We start from the raw sequence: 26,530 nt of genomic DNA on the forward strand, positions 1-26,530 counted from the left end.
TTTTGGAGGACAGTGTTACAGAATGGATACAAACAACATGATAAAGTGTATTTTTATTATAGGGAGGAGAAAACAATCGGCTGATTCAACAAATGCCATTATGAAATGACATATCAGAATTTACAGACATACTGGGGGTTATTTAGAGATGAACGCAGATTACTTCATATGCACCCATATCTGCATTCATGTCTGCACATACTGACCGCCGCCCAGAACAGGACAAGGTCACCCAGCATGTGTGGGGCTGCCTCCTAATGCATCCGCAATCCATTTGCGAATGCATCAGATCTAGGGTTGACCCCTGGCAGTGCAGCCTGGCTGTGCTGTCAGGCGGTCAGCTATTTTTTTTCCGGAGCAGCTGCGAGTGATGCCCCAAAAACAGTCCCAACACTCCCCTGTTCAGTATGCCCTGCACCCCATCACTGCAACGACTTCCCTCTGACTGCCTCCGCTGTCAATCACACTGCGACCGCATCCTTCCTGGATGCGTCCGCAATGTGTAAGGTTGCGCACGTGCACTGCAGTCAGTGCACGTGCACAGACCAGATGGAACCGGCTGCTGCGAGCAACCGTGCAGCTGTGTCCATCTCTGAATAACCCCCACTGTACTCATACTGTAGATGTATAAAGATGTATGCTTTAAATTAACTGCTAGTGTGGCATATGCATACCTTGCACTAGTCTGAATTTAACCAGAAATACATGTTAGTCAAAGATCTGATACATACTGTAATGTAAAGCAAAGTAAGCCACAATGTCAATTTAATTAATTAAACTATCCTATAAGAAGCACTATTTTAATTGAATATATATTTAGAAAGGTTAAAGTTTTTGTTCACTTTTGGACAATGCCTCCTCAATATAATATGCTTTTGTACAGTGCACTGTTAGTGTGCCTTGAGGACCGAGGTTGGGAATGCCTAGTATAGTGCATGGAAACCTTATTTAAATAGGTAGACTAGAGCCATATAAAGATTGAGGGCCTGATTCAGACCTGATCGCTGCTGTGCATTTTTGCAGCAGTCTGCGATCAGATTGCCGCCACTCATAGAGAGTGACAGCTGCAAATCCGTTCGCAACTCACAATCAAATTATTTTTCCAGTCTTTTCATAGCCCAATATTTACTCATAGTAACATAGTTTCTGAGAATGAAAAAAGATAATTTGTCCATCGAGTTAAACCTGTTAGTCATCTCCTGCACTGTAATATTGTAAGACTAATTTTAACTGTGGTGAATGTTTAGCCATAAACTAAAATACTCCTTTTTTATTACTATAGTACATGATTTACCCACCATAACCCTGTATATCCATTATCCATTAGGAATTTATGTAGCCCATTCTTAAAAGTAGTGACCAAATCTGCCATTACTACTTTCTCAGGCTGGGAATTAAAAAATATGTATTGTCCTTACTGTGAAGAAACCTTTCCGTCTCTGGTGTGAAATCTCCTCTCCTCTAACCTAAGCGGGTGTCCACTTGTCCTTTGTGATGATATTACCAAAAACAATGACCCCTTATATATTTGTAAATATTAATCATGTCCCCTCTTAATCTCCTTTTTTCCAGTGTAAATATAGAAAGATAATGGATTTTGTACATCAATAATAGCGCTATCCAAATACCATGTTTAAACATGTGACACCAATGTGTGACATTTGCAAATGACAAATTCAATCACCATAAATAAGTAACGTCCTCTAGACTCCCATGAACAGATATAACCAATGATTGGATGAAATCCTCGTTTTCAGGGGTATTCTTGAAATGAACAGATTCTATTCCTTAAATGCTTCAATGTACCTGAAAGATATGTGTCTCCTTCATACCAAACAAATGAGGATAAGTTGGAGACACTTAGAAAGCACAGAACATAGTATAGCAATCCTTTAAACTGAACACATTTAATGAGACAGATTGCAGTTACAAAAACACAATTTAAAAACAGCATAACACAATAGGCTCCATAGGACACAACAGCATTCATATATCACCCTGGGGGATTCCTGGATCCACAGATGGTCAGCCAGTGGATAGGTTCCAAGCTCCAGATGCCCAGTTCCACACAGGAAAGTAACCTCCCCAAAAGCGATAGAAGAGTCCTGGAGTCCACAAAAGAAAACACGTGAGCCACGCTTAACACGTTTCAGACTAGTAGTCCTTCGTCAGACCGAGATCATCCGGAGCTTTTAACCTATCCACTGGCTGACCATCTGCATTGCTAATATTTGTTCCAATTATATTTGTTCCAATAAAGTTAGAAAGAAATAGTAGGCTTCCTGCCAAGTTGTTTTATGGATTACAGCAAAGGTGGGGGAATGTAAGAGCTTAGACCACTCTCTATTCAGTCTCACTTGATACATGTCAGATGTCAATTCTAGTATGATCATTGACAGGTTACACATACATTTAATATACTGTATGCTTATTTCAGTGAGCATCAGTCTATAACTTATCTATTCACAACTTAGAAATGCATATAAATAAATATATATATATATATATATATATATATGTGTATGTAGTTTGTTTTTGTTCTTTCAACTATCACATTCCCTCTTGCATTCTGAGACATCTGGATAAAATGTTTATCTTGTGCATGTTCCATTGCTCATTTTGGGAATAAAGCCTTATCAAAGTTGTCCCACTGAAATGACAAGAGATAAAAATATTTGCAATCTGTTCATTTCATTAATTTGATGTGCTGTGATGTGAATAGCCACAGTGTCAGAAATAATTAGACCAAAGGGTGGTATGTCTGCCAAGAATAAAGTTGCATCTGTTCCAATTTATCAAGTCACTGTTACTTCATTACTAAATACTTAACTCTATTAGCAGATCTGTTAAGGCTATTATTGAAAAAGAGATTGATAATGATAACACTGTGTTTGCTGAACTAAACTTTTCATTGCACTTCTACTCAATTAATGAACGCAGTGAGAAAGTGGAACAAAGTTACAAAATGATTAAAGGTTTAAAATAATTGACATTTACAATAACTTGTTTATCAAAACTACAATTTATTTGTAACTCTGCAATAATGAATTTACTTTATTGCTCTCTGCTTAATGTCTGCCATGCTTCAATAGTCAAAATAGATGGAGATTGATAGGGATTTAAGAATTAGCTGTACCACAACATTATAATACTCATCAGGTCTTTGTTGTACAGTTCCCTAGTGTGCCTGGTTGTGTTCATTATTCTGCATGTCAATTACAGAGCCTGTGTGATTTTGTTCTTGTTTCAGTCCTCTGACAATATAATCACTGACTGCCTGTGGCTGGTAGAACATTCCATCCACCAGTGTGATTCCACTTGTACTATTATTCCTCTAATTTTGAAACTTACAATAAAAGTTGTAAATGCTGCAGGACTCCATATCATGTAGAAAATAAGTATACTCAAAAATCTTTTAAATGTTATATGCAGTGTTGGATTAAGATGGAAAACCAGCCCGGGGAATTTCTGGAAGCAGCCCTAATGGGTGCAGGTTGTTAGGTTCCTGGTGCTCAGAACAAAGGAGATGTTATAAAGAGAGTCCAGAGCACCAGGACGTAATGCTGGGAAAGGGAATGGGAATAGCCCCTGGCACCCTACCTCCGTTGTTTTACCCATGCTGTCAATTCACTCTTGCGATACTATGGTTTCTTGGGCCCATGGCAGCCACGTTTGAAGGGCGGATTAAGTCTGCCCAACTCCGATGCCCCCTTAGGTCTTAAGAAGAGACAAAGAGTGAACTGAGACAGGGTAATAACAAGGGGCCCTCTAACTGAAACAACCAAAGCCAGGGGCTACTGACTAGCCTAAAACTAAATGTATGTGCGGCTTGCCGCCCAAGGAAAAGAACAATAAAGGAAATGCTGTCCACACGCCGACACAATACTTTTGTGTATCGGCGGTGACAGCATAAGCAGAACCCCCTGCAAAACACCAGTGACAGATATAACCAAGGAATACAGCGGCCTAGGCCGACGGACAGACTCTCAGAACTGGAGGACAGGCAGAATCCCAAACGACAGACCGGTGGACACCAAGAAGCCAGAAACTCAACCAGGCATAGGCAAAGCCACAGGACTTCTGGACAGGAATGCTTCACTGCAGGACACGGGATCAGACACAGGAATCGACACAGGGACTGACACAGGAATCGACACAGGAAGCAGCTAGACAGACACTGCTAGACAGAAGCTCAGGAACTGGCAGGAACAAGCTCAGAACTCAAGCACTCTGGAAGACTGGAAACCTAGAAATATCACCAGCGTCTGTGAATTCCACTCAGCCAGCATATAACAGAGAGGCCTAATTAAATATGTCATGCAGCTGCCCTGTTGCATGACTCCAAACTGACAAGATGCAATTAGCAGCCAGGTGAGGCTGAACACATGGGAACAAGCTGCAATTACACAAACTCACCACCGGTAGCAAACAAGAGTATTCTTAAACAGAGCAACGGGAAATCCTGGCCTGCAAGACGACTTATAAACATAAAATAGGAATGAACCACTACCTGTGGTTCATAACAGTATCCTCTCCTTAAGGGTGAGATCCGAGCACCCCATGACACCCACGGGGAACATAAACAGAAGTATAACATAAAATACATAACCAAAATGAAAAATGGAAATGAGCCACAGCCGTGGCTCATAACACAGGTGTGTTGAAGGGGAAGGGTCTGTTGAGGGGGCGGTATACTCATTCCAGTTGAGGCCTTCCTTATGTCTTTTGCTGCAGTTGCTTCTGAGACTTTATACTAATGCTGCTACAAAGCCTGGTGTACATCCATGCATCTGAAAGTGCAAGGACTGAGATGCCCCTTGTCAATATCTACAGACGCTTCAGCCATTCTTAGTGCGTGTTTATAAGCATACATCAATAACATCATTGAAACTTGCACAAGCCCATAGCTAGAAAAGTTAATAACTGACATATCAGGGGCAAACAAGCCTGCTAGTAGAAAGTGAGTCCAAAAGGCATTGGAAGCTGGTACCTGGTTTGAAAAAGGAACCATGGCACTCTCTACCAATAGACTTGCTTACCCCTGATTTGCCAGTTTTTAACTTTTCTGGTGTACATGTGATTTATCCTAAGTAAACCATTGTGATTTTAACATACTGCGCCCACTATTCCTTTTGTCTTTGATATAAATAAATATAGATATAAATATCATTATCTATACATTCCTCAATGCCTGGCACACCTTGTAATAGTGATAATGTGACAGAGTGCGTTTCCAATACATGATTCAATCGACACAGTCCACAGACAGCACTCCTGCACAATAGTCATACCAATGAAACGACCCACACACGCAGGGTTAATGGTGACATTTCATGGTTACTCAATCATTTTTTCAAGAATCAAATACATAACCAAAACTACATACCTTTTAGAACAATGTAATACCTCAAAGAGCTTCCCTCGCTGGTGTGAAATAAGTATATGCCCTGGTCATGCATAGCAGCTCCTCCTAGTCATGTCATACTATACAATGAGGCAAGACTATTGAGTGATGGGTCCGGTGCAGAAATGTGCTTTTGGCCCCCCATCCTTAAACTCACACCCCCTTGCAAAAGACTGGCTGGATACAGAGGTGTGGATCTGTGAGAATATGCAGCAGCATGTGTGGCAGCAGTGGGGATATGTATTGAGCTGCCCACTGACAGTGTCCCTAATCTGTAGATTGCATACAAAAACACAGCAACGGACTCACATTTATTATTATTATTATTATTATTATTATTATTATTATTATTGTTACTACTACTACTACTACTATTAGTTATTTATATACAGTAGCACACATATTCAGCAGTTCTTTACAGAGAATATTTGTCCATTCCCATCAGTCCCTGCCCCAGTGGAATTTACAATCTATATTATATTCCATCTTTTTTCATGTCACCCCTACGATAAACATTTTTTATTGATATATTTTGAAGGAAAAAAAATTAAGTTATGTGGTGGTGTACAGTTGTGCTTCTGATTGGAACTAGCACTGGTTTTGCCTTTAACTGTGACCATAAATAATTTGATTTGGTCCAGGACCACCAACCCGAGGCACCCCACCAAAAGCCTCGCAGCACTTCAGGTTGCCTAGTCACACAGTTTGAGAACCACTGCTCTAAGGTAGAGATGAGCGGGTTCGAACCCCCCAGAACTTCACCTATTTTACACAGTTCCGATGCAGCCTTGGATCATCCCGCCTTGCTCAGTTAACCAGAATGCACCCGAACGTCATCATCCCGCTGTCGGATTCTCGCGAGATTCGTATTCTATATAAGGAGCCGCGGGTCGGCACCTTTTTCACTTATGCTTTGGAGATTGAACGGAGAGGACGTGGCTGCGTCTCTCCCTGAAAAGCTCCGTAATCTGTGCTCAGTGTGCTGGAAATATCTGTGCTCAGTGTGCTGAAAATATCTACGTTCTCTGCCTGAAAAACGCTCCATATCTGTGCTCAGTGTGCTGCAAATATCTGATCAGTGTACTGCATTGTGGGGACTGGGAACCACCAGTATATACTTTTCTATAGCTTCTATACTGCTTGTCAGGACACACATGGGTCACAGTTACACCGCTCTATACTGATATATACAATAATATATATACTTTTCTATAGCTTCTATACTGCTTGTCAGGATACATGGGTCACAGTTACACCGCTCTGTACTGATATACAGTAATATATATAATTTTCTATAGCTTCTATACTGCTTGTCAGGACACATGGGTCACAGTTACACCGCTCTGTACTGATATATACAATAATATATATACTTTTCTTATTTTCTATAGCTTCTATACTGCTTGTCAGGACACATGTGTCACAGTTACACTGCTCTGTACTGATATATACAATAATATATATAATTTTCTATAGCTTCTATACTGCTTGTCAGGACACATGGGTCACAGTTACACCTTTCTGTACTGATATATACAATAATATATATACTTATCTATAGCTTCTATAGTGCTTGTCAGGACACATGGGTCACAGTTACACCGCTCTGTACTGATATACAGTAATATTATATATACTTTTCTATAGCCTCTATACTGCTTGTCAGGACACATGTGTTACAGTTACACTGCTCTGTACTGATATATACAATAATATATATACTTTTCTATAGCTTCTATACTGCTTGTCAGGACACATGTGTCACAGTTACACCGCTCTGTACTGATATACAGTAATATTATGTAAACTTTTCTATAGCTTCTATAGTGCTTGTCAGGACACATGGTCACAGATACACCGCTCTGTACTGATATATACAATAATATATATACTTTTCTATAGCTTCTATAGTGCTTGTCAGGACACATGGGTCACAGTTACACCACTCTGTTCTGATATACAGTAATATTATATATACTTTTCTATAGCTTCTATACTGCTTGTAAGGACACATGGGTCACAGTTACACTGCTCTGTACTGATATATACAATAATATATATACTTTTCTATAGCTTCTATACTGCTTGTCAGGACACATGTGTCACAGTTACACCTCTCTGTACTGATATATATACAATAATATATATACTTTTCTTATTTTCTATAGCTTCTACACAGCTTGTCAGGACACATGGGTCACAGTTACACTGCTCTGTACTGATATATACAATAATATATATATACTTTTCTATAGCTTCTATACTGCTTGTCAGGACACATGTGTCACAGTTACACTGATCTGTACTGATATATACAATAATATATATACTTTTCTATAGCTTCTATAGTGCTTGTCAGGACACATGGTCACAGATACACCGCTCTGTACTGATATATACAATTATATATATACTTTTCTTATTTTCTATAGCTTCTATACTGCTTGTCAGGACACATGTGTCACAGTTACACTGCTCTGTACTGATATATACAATACTATATATACTTTTCTATAGCTTCTATACTGCTTGTCAGGACACATGGTCACAGATACACCGCTCTATACTGATATATACAATAATATATATATATATACTTTTCTATAGCTTCTATACTGCTTGTCAGGACACATGGTCACAGATACACCGCTCTATACTGATATATACAATAATATATATACTTTTCTTATATTCTATAGCTTCTATACTGCTTGTCAGGACACATGTGTCACAGTTACACCGCTCTGTACTGATATATACAATTATATATATACTTTTCTTATTTTCTATAGCTTCTATACTGCTTGTCAGGACACATGTGTCACAGTTACACTGCTCTGTACTGATATATACAATACTATATATACTTTTCTATAGCTTCTATACTGCTTGTCAGGACACATGGTCACAGATACACCACTCTATACTGATATATACAATAATATATATACTTTTCTTATATTCTATAGCTTCTATACTGCTTGTCAGGACACATGTGTCACAGTTACACCGCTCTGTACTGATATATACAATAATAAATATACTTTTCTATAGCTTCTAGTATTACAGTGCAGCATTTTGGTGACTAACAGTATATAGTTGTACAGTAGGCCATTGCTGTATCTTGCAGCTCTGTGTCTCTGCAAGTATCCATTACATATCTGTGCGGAATTTTTGTGAGCAGTATATATAGTATTACAGTGCAGCATTTTGGTGACTAACAATATATAGTTGTACAGTAGGCCATTGCTGTATCTTGCAGCTGTGTCACTGCAAGTATCCATCCATTCCATTTTATTTCAGTGATTTGGACCAATAATACCATTGATTAGAACGAATAATTCCAGTGATTTTGTCATTTTCTTCCAGTGATTTGGACCAATATTACCATTGATTAGAATGAATAATTCCAGTGATTTTGTCATTTTCTTCCAGTGATTTGGACCAATAATACCATTGATTAGAACGAATAATTCCAGTGATTTTGTCATTTTCTTCCAGTGATTTGGACCAATAATACCATTGATTAGAACGAATAATTCCAGTGATTTTGTCATTTTCTTCCAGTGATTTTGACCAATAATACCATTGATTAGAACGAATAATTCCAGTGATGTTGTCATTTTCTTCCAGTGATTTTGACCAATAATACCATTGATTAGAACGAATAATTCCTGTGATATTGAGGTGTTTGTGTCGCTTAGCTTAGCCGTCCAGCGACCACAGTGCACCTCTTTTTCTCTTTTCTTTGCATCATGTGCTGTTTGGGGCCAATTTTTTGAAGTGCTATCCTGTCTGACACTACAGTGCCACTCCTAGATGGGCCAGGTGTTTGTGCCACCCTCTTGGGTCGCTGTGCTTAGTCATCCAGCGACCTCGGTGCAAATTTTAGGACTAAAAATAGTATTGTGAGGTGTGAGGTGTTCAGATTAGACTGGAAATGAGTGGAAATTGTGGTTATTGAGATTAATAATACTATAGGATCAAAATTACCCCCAAATTCTATGATTTACTGTAAGCTGTTTTTGAGGGTTTTTTGAAAAAAAGCACCCGAATCCGACAAAAAAATTTCAGGGAGGTTTTGCCAAAACGCCTCTGGATCCAAAACACGGCCACGGAACCGAATCCAAAACCAAAACCCGAAAAATTTCCGGTGCACATCTCTACTCTAAGGGGTTTACATACAAAGCTTTGGGTTGTAAAACATAGAGCTTTTGATCATGTTTGTGCCTAATATTTAAAAGGGCAATGCTTTTACTGGCAAGACATGCTTTAACAACCCAAATCTTTGTAAATAAACCCATAGATATTTTCCCAAGCACACAAAGCAACATTATGACTCTGAAATTTGCATATTTTAAGTTATGCAATAAAATGTAGACTCATTAATCACATATTGCCTTGCAGCTGTTTAATATTTAAGTGCAGGACTATTGTTTTCTGTATTTGTTTCAGAATACTTCCTAATATTGTCTTACAGTAGTTGTTTTCTATGAAGCCTATATAAGGCTTTTTGTCTTGTGGTATAAAAAAACATTCTAGTGTATGACTGAAAGGGAGCACATTTGATGCCATTGACATGGACTGCATGCTTATATGTTTTGACCAAAATATAAACTGTCACTAAATCTCTCTGTGCATGGTACATCTGCCCCACTTGCAGTATGACATGGTTTTGCATACTGTAGTTGTTTGCTTTTTTTTGTTTGTTAACAAACCTGAATAACCCTCTATGCATAACCTAAAATGTACTATTGCTCTTGGCATGGCTTCATTAAATAAACACTACCCACTATTTGTAGACCCAAGAGCTCTCTTTTCCAACTATTGTTAAGAAGTATGTAAGACTATAGTAATAACTGTTCAACATGTGGGAGAGTGTGTCAGCAATCTGTATACAGCATGCCTGCACGTATCTATGTGCCACTCTGCACTGTCCTGGAGAAGTCCCCAATGTCTGCAAAGGTGACTAATTGTCACAGGGCTGTCTCCAGTGTGTCTGCCATGTGGGGGTTTGGAAGTTCGTTGCATCATATCAGTGTAAGGACTGCTACCATCTTGGATCTGATCAGTTGATCATTGAAACTCCAATAACATTCCAGCTTTGCCTCATGTGATTCTCTCCAAAGTCCAGCCTCAGGGAATAAAAGGGCACCAGTCATTCCATTCCAATTCCAAATTCAGCCACGTCCTTGGCTCCCTGACCTTTGGCAGTCAAGTGGATTCTCCAGACTCTACTGCATTTTCTGTGTCTCCAGCATCTTCAGAGAAATACATTAACAGCTTGCCCACTGCACAGAGCAGTAAACATTATTCTATCTCTGTTTCTTGTGGAACTACTGGACTCAGTCAGCTTTCAACTTCCTAGTATATCTCCTGAATCAAGCTTGCTGCTAGGCTGCCTTCCAGGACTAGCCAGATGCTAGTTTACCTAGGCAGATCCAGTCCCTAGCCTGCTGTATCATGTATAATACAGTATTAGTCCAATCATCTGAGAGATATCCTGTGTAGCTGGTGCTTCTCCGCAATCCAGCATATCCTGTGTAGCTGGTACTGCTCCGCATTCCAGCATTTCCTGTATTGCAGGTGCTGCTCTGCATTCCAGCATTTCCTGTATAGCTGGTACTGGTCTGAATTCCAACATTTCCTGTGTATCTTCTGCTGCTCAGCATTCCAGCATTCCCTGAGTTTATCACAGTACACAGAGTATTCCAAGCATAATCTGCTCTCTGGGTTTAGCCAAGTAAACCAAGCATTCCCTGTACATTCCGCTCACTGGGTATCAGCCCAGTTTCCTGACATCCAAAGTATACTGTACCTCAGCTTTACCACAGACTCTCTTACTACGTTCCTCCCTCTCACTTCTACCATGTGAAAACTGCCAATCTCCATCTAGTGGTTACACCAATAACACCATCCACCAGTAGCGTGACAGAGTGGTACAACATTAAATTCCCAGTGGTTTACTATATTCTCTGCTGTACCTTCTGGACCTTGAAAATTCTATCCATATCTTTTGATTTTATTCTTGACCTGCCACAGTCTAAAATTTATCACACCATCCTAGGTTTGTTGGACTGGTTTTCTAAACTGAAACATTTTGTTCCTTTAGTCAAGCTGCATTTTGTATCTCAGACATATCCGCTAATTAAACTTTATTTAATTCTAATCAAAAACCTCAGTTTTTTTCCCCCACTTCTGAAAGTTATTTATTAAGATCCTGCAGATACAGATAGATAGATAGATAGATAGATAGATAGATAGATAGATAGAAAGATAGATAGATAGAGACTGGTCTGTCCTCTGAGTACCATAAACATAAATAGATGAAAAGCGAGAAATAATATACTGTACACCTAGCTTTATAAAATAATTATTCAAAAAGTACCCTAATAAATCTGGAGCATTTTAGAGTCATTTTGGACTGAAGGGATTAGTGTAACATACTGTTGCATGTGATTTCCTTCAGGATCTGGAGTTAGTCTTCCATCAGGTTATGGATTCATAACTTTTGCGAATTCCAGCCATTACTAACTACGGCACATGGAGATTGGAGGCCTTACTACATGCAGGCACAGAAGGGGTTCCATCAGGGTTTAGTTCCTTACCCTAGTGCAATATAAGGTACCCCACCAGTTACACTAAAAGAAGTACAGAATGCAACACTGAGGATTTTATTACTAGAGCACCATTTGGAAATTTATGAATAATACTATAGAACAACGACATGTCTTTTCACAGAGAAGGATCATAATCCTTTGGGAATATAATATTTGAATATTATGATCTTGCTTCCATTAAAGAAAATAGGTTATCCTAGCGCTAATAGCACTTTAATGCAAATAAACAACTGTGAAATTTAATATGTGATAGGGCCCTACTGTGCAACCCTCCTTTTCTCCCTATGTGAAGATACTATGGTCTCCCCTAGACCCACAATGTGTAGAAATGAGAATTGTATAGTAGTCCACAATGGGCACTGGAGTGTCCTATAAGTATGTATTTATTTCACATAAAACAAAATGACATTAATGATTATAAAAAAGACACCTCACGTGTCATCAGCAACAACACGAAAACAACATAGAGAATGTAAAAATCACATAGGGAATGTAAAAATCCTTAGTACTGCAATTGGATGTGTAAAACACTTGTCTAAAACAGCAAGATATAAAAACTTGAAAATAACCAAAAAGCGTTTGGTAAATGAAATATTTAGGGAGAAAGTTCTTAATTGTCCCAGTAGAGCAGGTGGGTATTAGTCTTACCCAGTAATTGGAGATGAAGCCACTGGTGGTAAGTAAGCAGAGTGAAGTCAGGACTACATACCCTGCTGGGCTCCAACACTTTAACCAGGCAGACAAATCCCTTCTACTGATGGTCCTCAGCAGTCACAGTCACTACCAATGTGTTTCAAGCCGCACAGGCTCTTTTTCAAGGTAAGAAAAAGAGCATGTGTGGCTTGAAACACGTCAGTAGTGACTGTGACTGCTGAAGACCATCAGTAGAAGGAATTTGTCTGCCTGGTTAAAGTGTTGGAGCTCAGTAGGGTGTTCACTAAATAATACCAATAAATTGATATGAACAGCTTGTATTAAATAGATATAACTTATAAAAAATGAAAACCCATACCCTATAGTTTATAAATAAACTTCCATGCATTTTTAATAACAGCGGTACCCAAAAATATATCTTATTTCCTTATGTAATGCATATATTGAGTTTTTAACATTCCCTCTATATGTGGAGAACCTGGCACATGGTTCCCACTGAAAATGAGGTAATTTCCAGGCTGAAGTTCCGGTAATTTTTAATATAAATTAAAAATCAAATAAATAACTTTTATCCACTCCTCGAAAAAATGCAACCGCATGAAACGCGTTGGAGACTGCATAATTCTAAGGAGAAAAAGCCCACTGCACGGCCAGGACATTGGCCACAACATGACCTGCTCACATCAGCGGTGACGGGAGCCGGGAACACGCCATCTGCGCACACAGCCCGCTGGACGCAGCGGGACTCAGCGCCGCCAGCCACGCCATCCGCCGAACTCAAGGATCAGAGCCGCAGTGCTCACCAACACCAGCGGCTCCGGAACAACCAAGTTCAGGGACAGGTAGGCAACAACCATCTGGCAAACCAGGACTAATAACAACAGTGTTGCGGGCTACTCCTTATCATTTCACTCAAAAAAGTGTAAACATTATTTTACTAACACCCCCTTTTTTTTCCTACAGGTACCGCTTTTAGTATTCTGACCACCTTAATATTTATAGCACTTTCTCTAAACGCAACATAATCTATCTTCTAAGAAAGCAGCTTATTCACCCAAGCGCAGCAATTCAACACATTTTTAGCTCTCTGAGTACACACTGGATAGTAAACAATTTAAGTAAAGCAAAGTCAGTTTGTGCAAGGGCCTCCACATTGCCTTTTTTTCTTCCACTAGGAAATGGACTATCTGACATACCTATTTGGATGCTATCACTAAAATAAAACTCAACCTTTATTTGAATGACCATATCATCTGCAGTCACAGTAGACATGTCACTAATTGTAGGCAGTTCCTTCAGTCTGGACCAATGTCAAAAGTTTTTGCTGACTGATCTGCATCAGCACCAGTGGGTCTCTTTGGAAAAAACATTTATTTCCTTGCAGCCGGAGTTGCCGGAGACACTGAAGGAAGAGATGTTGCCAAGTCACATTCCACTTGAGCTGACAATGTGCTCACCAGAAGCTTTTTTCATCTCTTCAGATTTGTGTCCATTAGAAAGGCACAACGAATGACTTAAACCTATGATCAGGTATGGTGCCAGAAAATAGTGATCGATCTCAAGAGATTGATGATATTTGGATCCTGGAGAAGCGAATAAAGGGCTTGATCCACAAGTTCAACATACTTAGCAGAATAATCTCAACTCTTTCAGTTTCTCCAGATGCTTTTCCAAGAGTCTAATTAGGGGAATTACTTGACTAAAGATGGCAGTGCCTCAACTAACTTCACTTGTGGCAACATCAAAGGGTTTGAGAACCTTGCAAACACAGAAAGTATTCTCCACTGTGCTTGACTAAGGTGCATTCCCCCTCCTTTCCTATGTCATAGGTTGTTGTGTAGCCTTGGATGGCCTTTTGCTGTTTCTCCATTCGCTAAAGCATATAAAGGTCTTGTTTTAGCTGGTGGCAGGGCAAATATAACTATTCTTGCAGGTGCTGCAATCTTCGACATGCACTTTCTGAATGTTAAAAATGTCTCGAAATTTTTGGGGGGTACAGAGAGTATCTCCTGCACGCCCCTGTCATTTAAAAAATAATATGCACCACCAAGTTAATTGTGTGAGCAAAACATGAGGCCTGTTGGAAATCACCCATCTGTAATACTCTCACAATATTGGTGGCATTGTCAGAAATCTTAAATCCCAAGGAGAGTCCAAACAGGGTAACCCATTTTGCAATGAGAGGTTTTTCGAGGTTGTCAGTGGTATGCCTCTTAGTGAAACCAGTGATACACAGAATAGCCTGCCTCTGAATGAGATGGCATTTGGGAGATGCTGCTGAAGGCAATACACCTACCCAGTGGGCTGTAACAGTCATGTAACCTTTAGTTTGCCCTGTTTCACTTGTCCACATATCTGTGGTTAAGTGGACAGTGAGTACAACGGCATTTTGGTGGGCACTAATTATGTTTTTTTTAATGTCCTTGTACATAATATAAATTGCTCTTTTAGTGAAGTGGAATCTAGATGGGATTTGGTAGCAGGGACACAGGTCCTCAATTAACCATTTAAAACCCACTGCATTAATGGCGGATACTGGATGCACATCTAAAACCAGATTAGCTGTTATGATGTCAGTAATCCGCTGTGCAACTGGGTGACTGCTGCCATACTTGCTGCCCCTTCCAAAGAATTTTTTTAACAGTCAATTGTTTTGTTAAACAACTACAAGTAGTCTTCCAGGTACACTTCTGGGATGAAGATCCACTCACAGCAGCAGCAGAAGACGTAACACTCAAGGATCCTTCAGAGGAATCCTGGATAAGAGAGGAGTCAGTCATACTTATGAAATTGGATGCAGGACTATCATGATTGAGGATATTGATGATGAAGGTGTTGGTGGAGATTGCATGTGCTTGGATCTAACAGAGAGAAGGGAGCTATGTGCCACTGGACTGGTTGTCACATTTTTAGCCAAAGTTTCTGAATTTGTCAAAACTTTTAATGAATGTGCAGCAAGTTACATAACAGGGAGGAGGTACCTAGATGGTGAAGGTCCATAACTCTACTTACTATGGCTTTACAAAGGGTACAGATGGCTTGACAGTTGTAGTCCGGATTTGGGTAGAACTAATTCAACACATAAGAGGTGTAATTTTTTTGTCTTTGCCCAGGCATAACAATGGCCTTTTTCACATCATGGGCAACAACTGTTTCCACTGGTGCCTGATTTACACAAGGTGCATCATCATAAGAGGCAGAACCACCAGTCATAAAAAAGGCCAAGGGCTTAGCCTTTCCTTGCCACTCCATGTGGTGAATGGCATATTGCCAATTTCTATGTTCTCGGCAGCTAACTTTACATTTGATGTTTTTTTCTTTACCACTGTAAAATGATATTTCTTCTTTGTTTTTATGTGCCCTGACTTAGTCCCTGTATGCCCTTGGGCATCAGCTTTAGTAGATGACATTGATGGACTTGTATCGTCATAACTGGTGGCAGCAGCTGCAGCACTAGTATGTGCGTCCTTCTTTCCTCTCAATTATTAGTCCTCCATATCTATCAACAAACACGAATAAAGTGGGGCACAGCACACACCACAATTTTTACAAAAAATGTACCACCTACAGTGTCACAATATGTGTATGAGTCAGAAATAATAATATTACACTGCAGTTATTTCCAACCATGGTGTCAAATAATACGTGTATGAGTCCGAAAGAATGTTACACTGCCGTTTCACCTACAGTGTCACAATACGTGTTTGAGAAAGAAAATATATTACACTGCAGTTTCACCTACACTGTCACACAATATGTGTATGAGTCAGAATATATATATATATATATATATATATATATTACACTGCTGTTAACTTCCACATACAGTGTCACACAATATGTGTATGAGTCAGAATATATATATTACACTGCTGTTAACTTCCACATACAGTGTCACATAATATGTGTATGAGTCAGAAATAATAATATTACACTGCGGTTCACTTCCACCTACAGTGTCACACAATACTTGTATGAGTCAGAAATAATATTAAACTGCGGTTCACTTTTTACTATTATTTTATTTTTACAATGGAACAGAGCCCCTGGATGAACAGAGAGAGCGCTCCTGGAGGACACAGCATCCCCTTTATGGATGGATAGATTACCCCTGGAAGACACATCATCCCCTTTATGGATGGACAGAGCACTCTTGGAGGACACATTAGCCTCTTTTTGGATTGTCAGAGCACCAAGGAGGACACAGCAGCCTCTTTATGGATGGACAGAGCACCCCTGGAGGACACAGTAGCCCCTTGTTGGACACATCAGCTCCTATATGGACAACAAAGCACCCCTTTATGTACAACAAAGCACCCCTGGGGATGAACACAGCACCAATTTATGTACAACAAAGCTCCCCTGGGTATGGATGACCTACAGTTGGGGTAATACCTACAGTGTCACAATACTGTATGTGTATGATTATTACACTGCAGTCTGACTGACTGGCAGTTTCACAGAAAAATAATAGTATAGCACACTGGGGTATAGCACAAAATATATATATATATTTTAAATTCTATTTTTAGCTCTTTTTTTACACTAGGGCACAGCCCCTGGATGAAAAGGCAGAGCACCCCTAGATAGACAGAGCAGCCACTTGTCAGACACAGCAGCCCCTTGATGGATGGACAGAGCACCCCTGGAGGACACGGCAGCCCCTTGATGGACAGACAGAGCACCCCTGGATAGACACAGTAGCCCCTTAACCCCTTCAGTGGTATGCACGTAAATCTTCCGGGGTTGCCAGTGGTTACAGCTCTGGCCACCACAGAAGATTTCCATGCATACTACCTGCTGATTCCCTGGGGACATCCATGCAGCATGCATGGCACCTGGGAATCAGCATACTCCACAATGGAGTGGAGCCCGCCCCCCGGACTCCTATTGGCTGGGGGGCGGCCTTAGCTCTATAATTGTTTATGCTGATTCCCAGATGTCACAAGGCGATCTCCTGGTGATAAGCTCGCCCTGCCCTTTCACTCGCCCCCCTGCCCCTTCCCCACCTGCTCCCACGCCAATTTAAAAATACACCCACAAGGGTGTGTTTTTAAATTAAAAAGTCACCACTGAAGGGGTTAATAGACAACACAGCACAGCAACCCCTGGATGAACAACACAGCACCCCTGGATGGACACAGCACAGTCATGTTGCTTATCCGATCTCAGATGTTTTTTTAAAAGAAGCAATCACTTATAAGACATGGTTTTGCCTTATAAGTGGTTGCCTCTTTAAAAATACATCCAAGATCGTCCGATATCCCGCATGTCCAGCGATCTCAGTGTCCATTCCATTCCATTTAAATGTTTTGAATAATCATCTGGAATGTATGTTATTTATTTACTACACTGCAATCCTAGAATAAATTATATTGGTTATCATTTTCAGTGTATAGCATATACTATTTTAATTGAAACCTACTGAAATTGACAAGTCACTGATTCTTTTATAAGATATTAGCTCTAGTAGTGGCCTTTCAGGAGATCACTAACATGCTAATACTGAACCCATAAGGCATTAGTGGTCAACTTACACACTGTACATTTGCCTATAAAGCCGTAAATAATGTAGTTCTTTGAACTGTTTGTACAGGTAAACTGGTTACATAATTTGCTCCTACAGTGGACTCAAATTATTGTGCATGTAAGGCCAACAGAGAGAGAATGTGTTTCTTTATCATATGTTTTTTGTTTCCTTAACTTACAACTGTAGTTTGATTAGACTCACTGAATATACTTTCTATTGCTTGCTTTTATCCACTTTAAATCCAATGCACATTAACATTCATTAGAATATCATCTATCAAAATATAAATTAAAGCAATTTATCTGCAATTCACAAGACGTATGCTGTCAACATCTTTCCGATTAGGTTGATCTTTGACTGCACACAAATGCAACATAGTACAGTACATCATTCTTCCACTGAAGGCTATGAACTGTTAGTATGATACTATAAAACAATTAAGGCAAAGACTTTGAGGAGAAACTAATATATGCAAAATATTCTGCTGGATCGGTGCTATCATGGAAAACAAGGGCCAATTTAAGATGTGCTGACAACATAACAGACATTTAATGAATAAATTAGCACAATGCAAGTTTATGCAGAAAAATCCATTGCAGATAGCATTTTCAAGCTCTTGTTCATAACACCTCTATAGATTCAAATATTGTACAGCTTTGACAATCGATATTGCCCATGGAAAAGAAACTACAAGTTTATTTCAGAAATCTTCTTGGTTGAGGAGGCCATTGCTATCAAGTCAATTTAAAATTAAAATACTAGTTCTCTTTGAATGCAAACTAATATGAACTAAATTAAGCTCTGCCCTAAATGAAAGATCAATGAATCACTTTCCACTCTCCAATTAGTAGGGTCTTTTACAAACATGGACAATTGTATATGTAGGTATATTTTTTTTCTATTATGAGCCTGTTTTAATGCATGAACACATGATAGCTGTACACGATAAGAATTGAAAATGAGCAGTGGAAAGAGAGGAGATGTGATGTCCCTTCACCTCTGTTTTTTCTCCTTTTCACATTGGACTATGTTTGCAAATTTGTATGTCATACATAACTCTGCATTTTGTAGAAATTAACAACTGAGATGTATTTGTTCTAAAAAGTATCCTACTACTATATAACGCACTATTGCCACCATTTATACTGACCTAGGCCCTCATTCCGAGTTGTTCGCTCGCAAGCTGCTTTTAGCAGCATTGCACACGCTAAGCCGCCGCCTACTGGGAGTGAATCTTAGCTTAGCAAAATTGCGACCGAAAGATTCTCAAAATTGCGAATAGAAATTTCTAAGCAGTTTCTGAGTAGCTCGACACTTACTCTACCACTGCGATCAGTTCAGTCAGTTTCGTTCCTGGTTTGACATCACAAACACACCCAGAGTTCGCCCAGACACTCCCCCGTTTCTCCAGCCACTCCCACGTTTTTCCCAGAAACTGCAGCGTTTTTTCACACACACCCATAAAACGGCAAGTTTCCGCCCAGAAACACCCACTTCCTGTCAATCACACTACGATCACCAGAACGAAGAAAAAAACCTCGTAATGCCGTGAGTAAAATACCAAACTTCTTAGCAAATTTACTTGGCGCAGTCGCAGTGCGAACATTGCGCATGCGCAGTTTGCGGAAAATCGCTGCGATGCGATGAAAAAGAACGAGCGAAGAACTCGGAATGAGGGCCCTAAATCGGAATAATAATAAGCTTATTTCTAGAAATATATGGTCCATTATCATCTTTTGAGAATATGCAGTCTAATGCTGGGATACACACTAGATGATATGTTTCCTGATCCCGTGGATCAGAGTGACATAGTGGGTACATCATCTAGTGTGTGCCCATGAGTCGCTAGCAACATCCCCTGTCAGCCCTGCAGCAGGACAGATGGGAGGTGTTGTTAGCGACGACATGCTGCAGAATACAACATGTTGCGTGGCTCCGCCATCTGACCCAGTACCGGTAAGTGTGTATGCATTTGCCACATGCTGAGTTCTGGCAGCGGCGGCTGGATACACTTTGTTAACTGTGTACCCAGATTTAGGAAATTGATCATTTGCTTTATAAAATAAATGTATTTATTATTATATTATCCCTGTGTGATATACTGTATATGAAAGTAGCACGTATTATTACTGATTATAATTTCAAAGTTTGCAATTAGGAAAAATGTATTTCTAAATTTAAATTTATAAAATTAGTTATACTGTATACATATATATATATATATATATATATATATATATATATGTATCCATACAATCCGGCACTCCAATGCAAAGATTTGTATAAACACATGTGTGCTCGTGCTCAAATTGTATAGTCCTCCATTGCAATAGCTATAAGCAGGCTGCACTCAGTACTTTTGTATCATGGTGCTTATTAACATGGAATAAATATCAACTTTTTCTATCATTCCTGGAGTGACGTGCATATTGTGAGATATTGCAATGGAGGACTATATTAGAGATGTGCAGTGGGCATTTTTCGTGTTTTGTGTTTTGGTTTTAGATTCGGATCCGCGGTCGTATTTTGGATTCAGACGCGTTTTGGCAAAACTACCCTTTTGAATTTTTGTCGAATTCTGATGCGTTTTGGATTCGGGTGTTTTTTTTTTTTTAAAACCATCAAAAACAGATAAAATCATAGAATTTTGGGGTAATTTTGATCCTATGGTATTATTAACCTCAATAACCATAATTTCCACTCATTTCCAGTCTATTCTGAACACCTCACACCTCACAATATTATTTTTAGTCCTAAAATTTGAAAGTGGGTGGCACAAACACCTGGCCCATCTAGGAGTGGCACTGCAGTGTCAGACAGGATGGCACTTAAAAAAATAGTACACAAACAGCACATGATGCAAAGATAAATAAAAAAGAGGTGCAAGATGGAATTGTCCTTGGGCCCTCCCACCCAGCCTTATGTTGTATAAACAGGACATGCACACTTTAACAAACCAATCATTTCAGCGACAGGGTCTGCCACACGACTGTGGCTGAAATGACTGGTTGGTTTGGGCCCCCACCAAAAAAACAATCAATCTCTCCTTGCACAAACTGGCTCTACAGAGGCAAGATATCCACCTCATCCTCCGATTCCTCACCCCTTTCACTGTGTACATCCTCCTCACAGAGTATTAATTCGTCCCCACTGGAATCCACCATCACAGGTCCCTGTGTACTTTCTGGAGGCAATTGCTGGTAAATGTCTTCATGGAGGAATTTATAATTCATTTTGATGAACATCATCTTCTCCACATTTAGTGGAAGTAACCTCCTATGCCAATCGCTGACAAGGTGACTGGCTGTACTAAACACTCTTTCGGAGTACACACTAGAGGGGGGGCAACTTAGGTAAAATAAAGCCAGTTTGTGCAAGGGCCTCCAAATTGCGTATTTCTCCTGCCAGTATACGTACAGACTGTCTGACATGCCTACTTGGATGCTGTCACTCATATAATCCTCCACCATTCTTTCAATGGTGACAGAATCATATGCAGTGACAGTAGACAACATATCAGTAATCATTGGCAGGTCCTTCAGTCCGGACCAGATGTCAGCACTTGCTCCTGACTGCCCTGCATCACCGCCAGCCAGTGGTTTTGATAATTTTATCCTTTTCCTGGCAACTCCAGTGGCAATAGAAAATGAAGGAGGAGCTGTTGGCGGGTCACGTTCCGCTTGACTTGACAATTGTCTCACCAGCAGGTCTTTGAACATCTGCAGACTTGTGTCTACCGGAAAGAGAGATACAATGTAGGTTTTAAACCTAGGATCGAGCACGGTGGCCAAAATGTAGTGCTGATTTCAACAGATTGACCACCCGTGAATCCTGTTTTAGCGAATGAAGGGCTCCATCCACAAGTCCCACATGCCTAGTGGAATCGCTCTGTTTTAGCTCCTCCTTCAATCTCTCCAGCTGCTTCTGCAAAAGCCTGATGAGGGGAATGACCTGACTTAGGCTGGCAGTGTCTGAACTGACTTCACGTGTGGCAAGTTCAAAGGCTTGGAGAACCTTGCACAACATGGAAATCATTCTCCACTGCGCTTGAGTCAGGTGCATTTCCCCTCCTTTGCCTATATTGTAGGCAGATGTATAGGCTTGAATCGCCTTTTGCTGCTCTTCCATCCTCTGAAGCAAATAGAGGGTTGAATTCCACCTCCTTACCACCTCTTGCTTCAGCTGATGGCAGGGCATGTTCAGGAGTGTTTGCTGGTGCTCCAGTCTTCAGCACACGGTGGCTGAATGCCGAAAGTGGCCCGCAATATTTTGGGCTACCAACAGCATCTCCTGCACGCTCCTGTCGTTTTTCAAAAAATTATGCACCACCAAATTAATTGTATGTGCAAAACATGGGATGTGCTGGAATTTGCCCACATGTAATGCCCGCACAATATTGGTAGCATTGTCCGATATCACAAGTCCTCAGGAAAGTCCAATTGGGGTAAGCCTATCTGCGATGATATTCCTCAGTTTCTGTAAGAGGTTGTCAGCTGTGTGCCTCTTATAGAAAGCGGTGTTACAAAGCGTAGCCTGCCTAGGAACGAGTTGGCGTTTGTGAGATGCTGCTACTGGTGCCTCCGCTGTTTTTGCTGCAGGAGGCAATACATCTACCCAGTGGGCTGTTACAGTTATATAGTCCTTATTCTGCCCTGCTCCACTTGTCCACATGTCCATGTTTAAGTGGACACTGGGTACAACTGCATTTTTTAGGACACTGAGAATACTTTTTCTGACGTCTGTGTACATTCTTGGTATCGCCTGCCTAGAGAAGTGGAACCTAGATTGGATTTGGTACCAGGGACATACTACCTCAAGCAATTCCCTGTGAACTAACGGTGGATACTGGATGCACGTCTAACACCAACATAGTTGTCAAGGCCTGAGTTATCCACTTTGCAACAGGATGACTGCTGTGATATTTCATCTTCCTCACAAAGGACGGTTGGACTGCCAATTGCTTACTGCAAGTAGTACATGTAGTCTTCCGACTTCCTCTCTGTGATGACAATCTACTCCCAGCAGCAACAACAGCAGCGCCAGCAGCAACAGCAGCAGTAGGCGTTCCACTCAAGGATCTATTGGAGGAATCCCAGGTAGGAGAGGACTCGTCAGACTTGCCAGTGACATGGCCTGCAGGACTATTGGCATTCCTGTCTAAGGAGGAAATTGACATTGAGGGAGTTGGTGGTGTGGTTTGCAGGAGCTTGGGTACAAGAGGAAGAAGGGATTTAGTTATCAGTGGACTGCTTCCGCTGTTACCCAAAGTTTTTGAACTTGTCAATTACTTCTGATGAATGCGCTCCAGGTGACATATAAGGGAGGATGTTCCTAGGTGGTCCTTACCCCCACTTATTACAGCTTGACAAACTCAACACACGGCTTGACACCTGTTGTCTGCATTTCTGTTAAAATAATTACAAACCGAAGAGGTGATTTTTTTTCGTATTTTGACCAGGCATGTCAATGGCCTTATTCATCCCACGGACAACAGGTGTCTCCCCAGGTGCCTGAGTTAAACAAACCACCTCACCATCAGAATCCTCCTTGTCAATTTCCTCCTCAGCGCCAGCAACACCCATATCCTCATCCTGGTGTACTTCAACAGTGACATCTTCAATTTGAATATCAGGAACTGAACTGCAGGTGCTCCATCCAGCACTTGCAGGGGCGTGCAAAATATGGAAGGAGCCGCCTCTTCCCGTCCAGTGTTGGGAAGGTCAGGCATTGCAACCGACATAATTGGACTCTACTTGGGGATTTGTGATTTAGAAGAACGCACAGTTATTTGCTGTGCTTTTGCCAGCTTAACTCTTTTCATGAAGTTCGGTAGGGTTCGGTTCTCAGAGAACCGAACACATATACTATAAGTCATCCATGAATTCCTTTTTATTCATGCAATTTTGAATGCAATAATCGGCCCTTTAACAAAATATTTTCCTGAGAAGTTTTCTAGAAGAGACAGTTCTCATTTGTTAAAATAATTGAAATATATTTAAATGTCTTTTAAAATTGCATGTTTCTTTACAGAATATAAAGAGATCAGTTTTTTGTGCTTGGCAATTTGATTAATATTAATATTTTTAATTAACAACACAATTGAAGCATAATATTTTACCTACAAATTGTTATAAAAAATCTCAAAATCCACAAAATAAAAATGTATACATTATAAATTACTTTTCATACCCTTAAAATTAATTATTAAACAACTTTTCCTGTTCATAATAGTGCTAAAAACAATATAAAAACTGGATTTCAGAAAGTAAAATACATGTCCAGTAGTTGTGCTACCAACATCACTTAAAATTTCAAATACTGTATACAAGGGTGGTACAACAAGTAAGTAACTCTTACATGTGTATTTCATTCTAATTTCCTGCAATGCCAGAGAAGGTAAACCACTGTTTCCCCTCATGGCCATTAGACTGCACCTCATATGAGTCATACTGTTCCAACATCAGTTGTAAGATGGCGGGCCTTGTGGAAACATGGTCAAACATTGAGGTACCGACCTATCGATCACAATGTGTCTGTCCTCCTGAATTAGACCTTCAATGCAGTACAAATTGTCATCTATGGTAGACTTGCTTTGCTGGCCGGATCGCTATTCATGTTGAACGTCTGTCCTGTCGTTATCAAAGGCAGTGCACAAAACCCCAAAATGTACCATGACATACTGTAACATTATTACCATACACCTCAACAAATTGGCAATGAATTTCAGCTGCTGATGTGCCCTTTAGTAGCAGAAGTCTGATCACACTGTGCACCTCTAAGTTTGACCACGTTTGCACCAACCCTGCCATCTTACAACAGTGTTCTACCCTTTCTGGCCTTGTGAGAAATTAGAATGAATTAGAGAACATAACAAATGTGAGAGGCTTTATTACCTTACTTATTGAACCAACCTAATTTAAGATTGTGACATGAACATAGCTAATAGAAAGGTATGCGTTAATACATTTATAATGAAGCTCTACAAATGTACATTTGTATTAGTTTACAGCATTCTATGAAGGCATAACCTAGCTGCTGCCGAGCATGGACGTGTTGTTCCACAGCTCCTGTACTTTCTTAGGCTTTCTCTGTTACTGCCTAGGGACCTCCCAGCTGGTGAGTACTTCCTACTACCTGCCTGTCATCTTATAAATCTCATCCTCCCTCCCCCTGGCTGTCCATGGCCATGGCCTATGCACTCAGAGCTGCCTTGGACTTGCTTGAAGTTGTGGGAAGCTCCAGTTCTATCAGGATAAGACTTGTGGAGCTCTCAAGAAGTGTTTCACCATTAGCAACCCCACGCTGTTCCCTTAGTGCTTGTTGCGCACACTGGTACTTAGTGGGGCCCCTGGACTTAATTACTTCAGCAGTATGAGCTGATGCAATGGACCAGAGATCCCAGATTACACAAAATAAGACTGAAGAGAGAAGATGTGGCAGTGTCTTGGTAGGTAATACACAACTTAATAAGACTTCGGTACCACTGGGTCATACTTGATCCTCCCGTACCAGAGGTTGTCGAGAGGTAAAGTAGGACATTGGCTGATGCAGACAGACCAGTATGACAGGAACGGCTGTGGGTCATCCATGCGGGCTAACAGCATTCAGGCCAAATATATTACAGCAGAAGTTGCTTGACCTTGCAGAACATCAGAGGACAAGTCAGGTGTGCAGGATTAGCTGAAGCTTGGCCTTGCAGTATGTCAACAGACAGGATTAGGATTAGTTGAAGATTGGCTTTACAGGATGTCAGCAAACAGACCATATATACTAGATTGGCCATAGGCTTGACTTTGCAGAATATTAGCAGACACACCAGGTATGCAAATTTGACCTGAGCTTGGCCTTGCTGAAAGTGAATGGACAGACCAGGTGTGCAGGGTTGGCCAGAGCTTGGCTTTGCAGAATGTTAGCAGACCGTCCTGGCATGACCTTGAAAGATGTTAACAGACCTACCAGGCATGCAGGATTTACAAAATCTTAACCTTGCAGGATATTAACTGACAGACCAGATGTGCAGGATGTACTGAAGTTTGGCCTTGCAGGACATTAGCAGACAGACCAGGTTTTCAGAAACAACTTCAGCAGAAAAAGAAGCCAGGAAGATCCAAAGTACTAAACAGAACAACGGGCTCCCATGGTAATTGAGGACTATAACCAGCAAGGTCTGGCAGGAGTTTCAGAGAGATAAATGGGAGGAGAACCAATTTGGAGACCTGCTGCATGCTGCAGTGCTGCATGTTCCTTCATATGTCCCCCAACTCCCCATGGCCGGCCGTCATCTTTGTGCCTGGGTGACAATTGGGGAAGCTGCCAGGTGGA

Source organism: Pseudophryne corroboree, chromosome 6 (genome assembly GCF_028390025.1).
Source record: "Pseudophryne corroboree isolate aPseCor3 chromosome 6, aPseCor3.hap2, whole genome shotgun sequence".
Lineage (NCBI taxonomy): Eukaryota > Metazoa > Chordata > Amphibia > Anura > Myobatrachidae > Pseudophryne > Pseudophryne corroboree.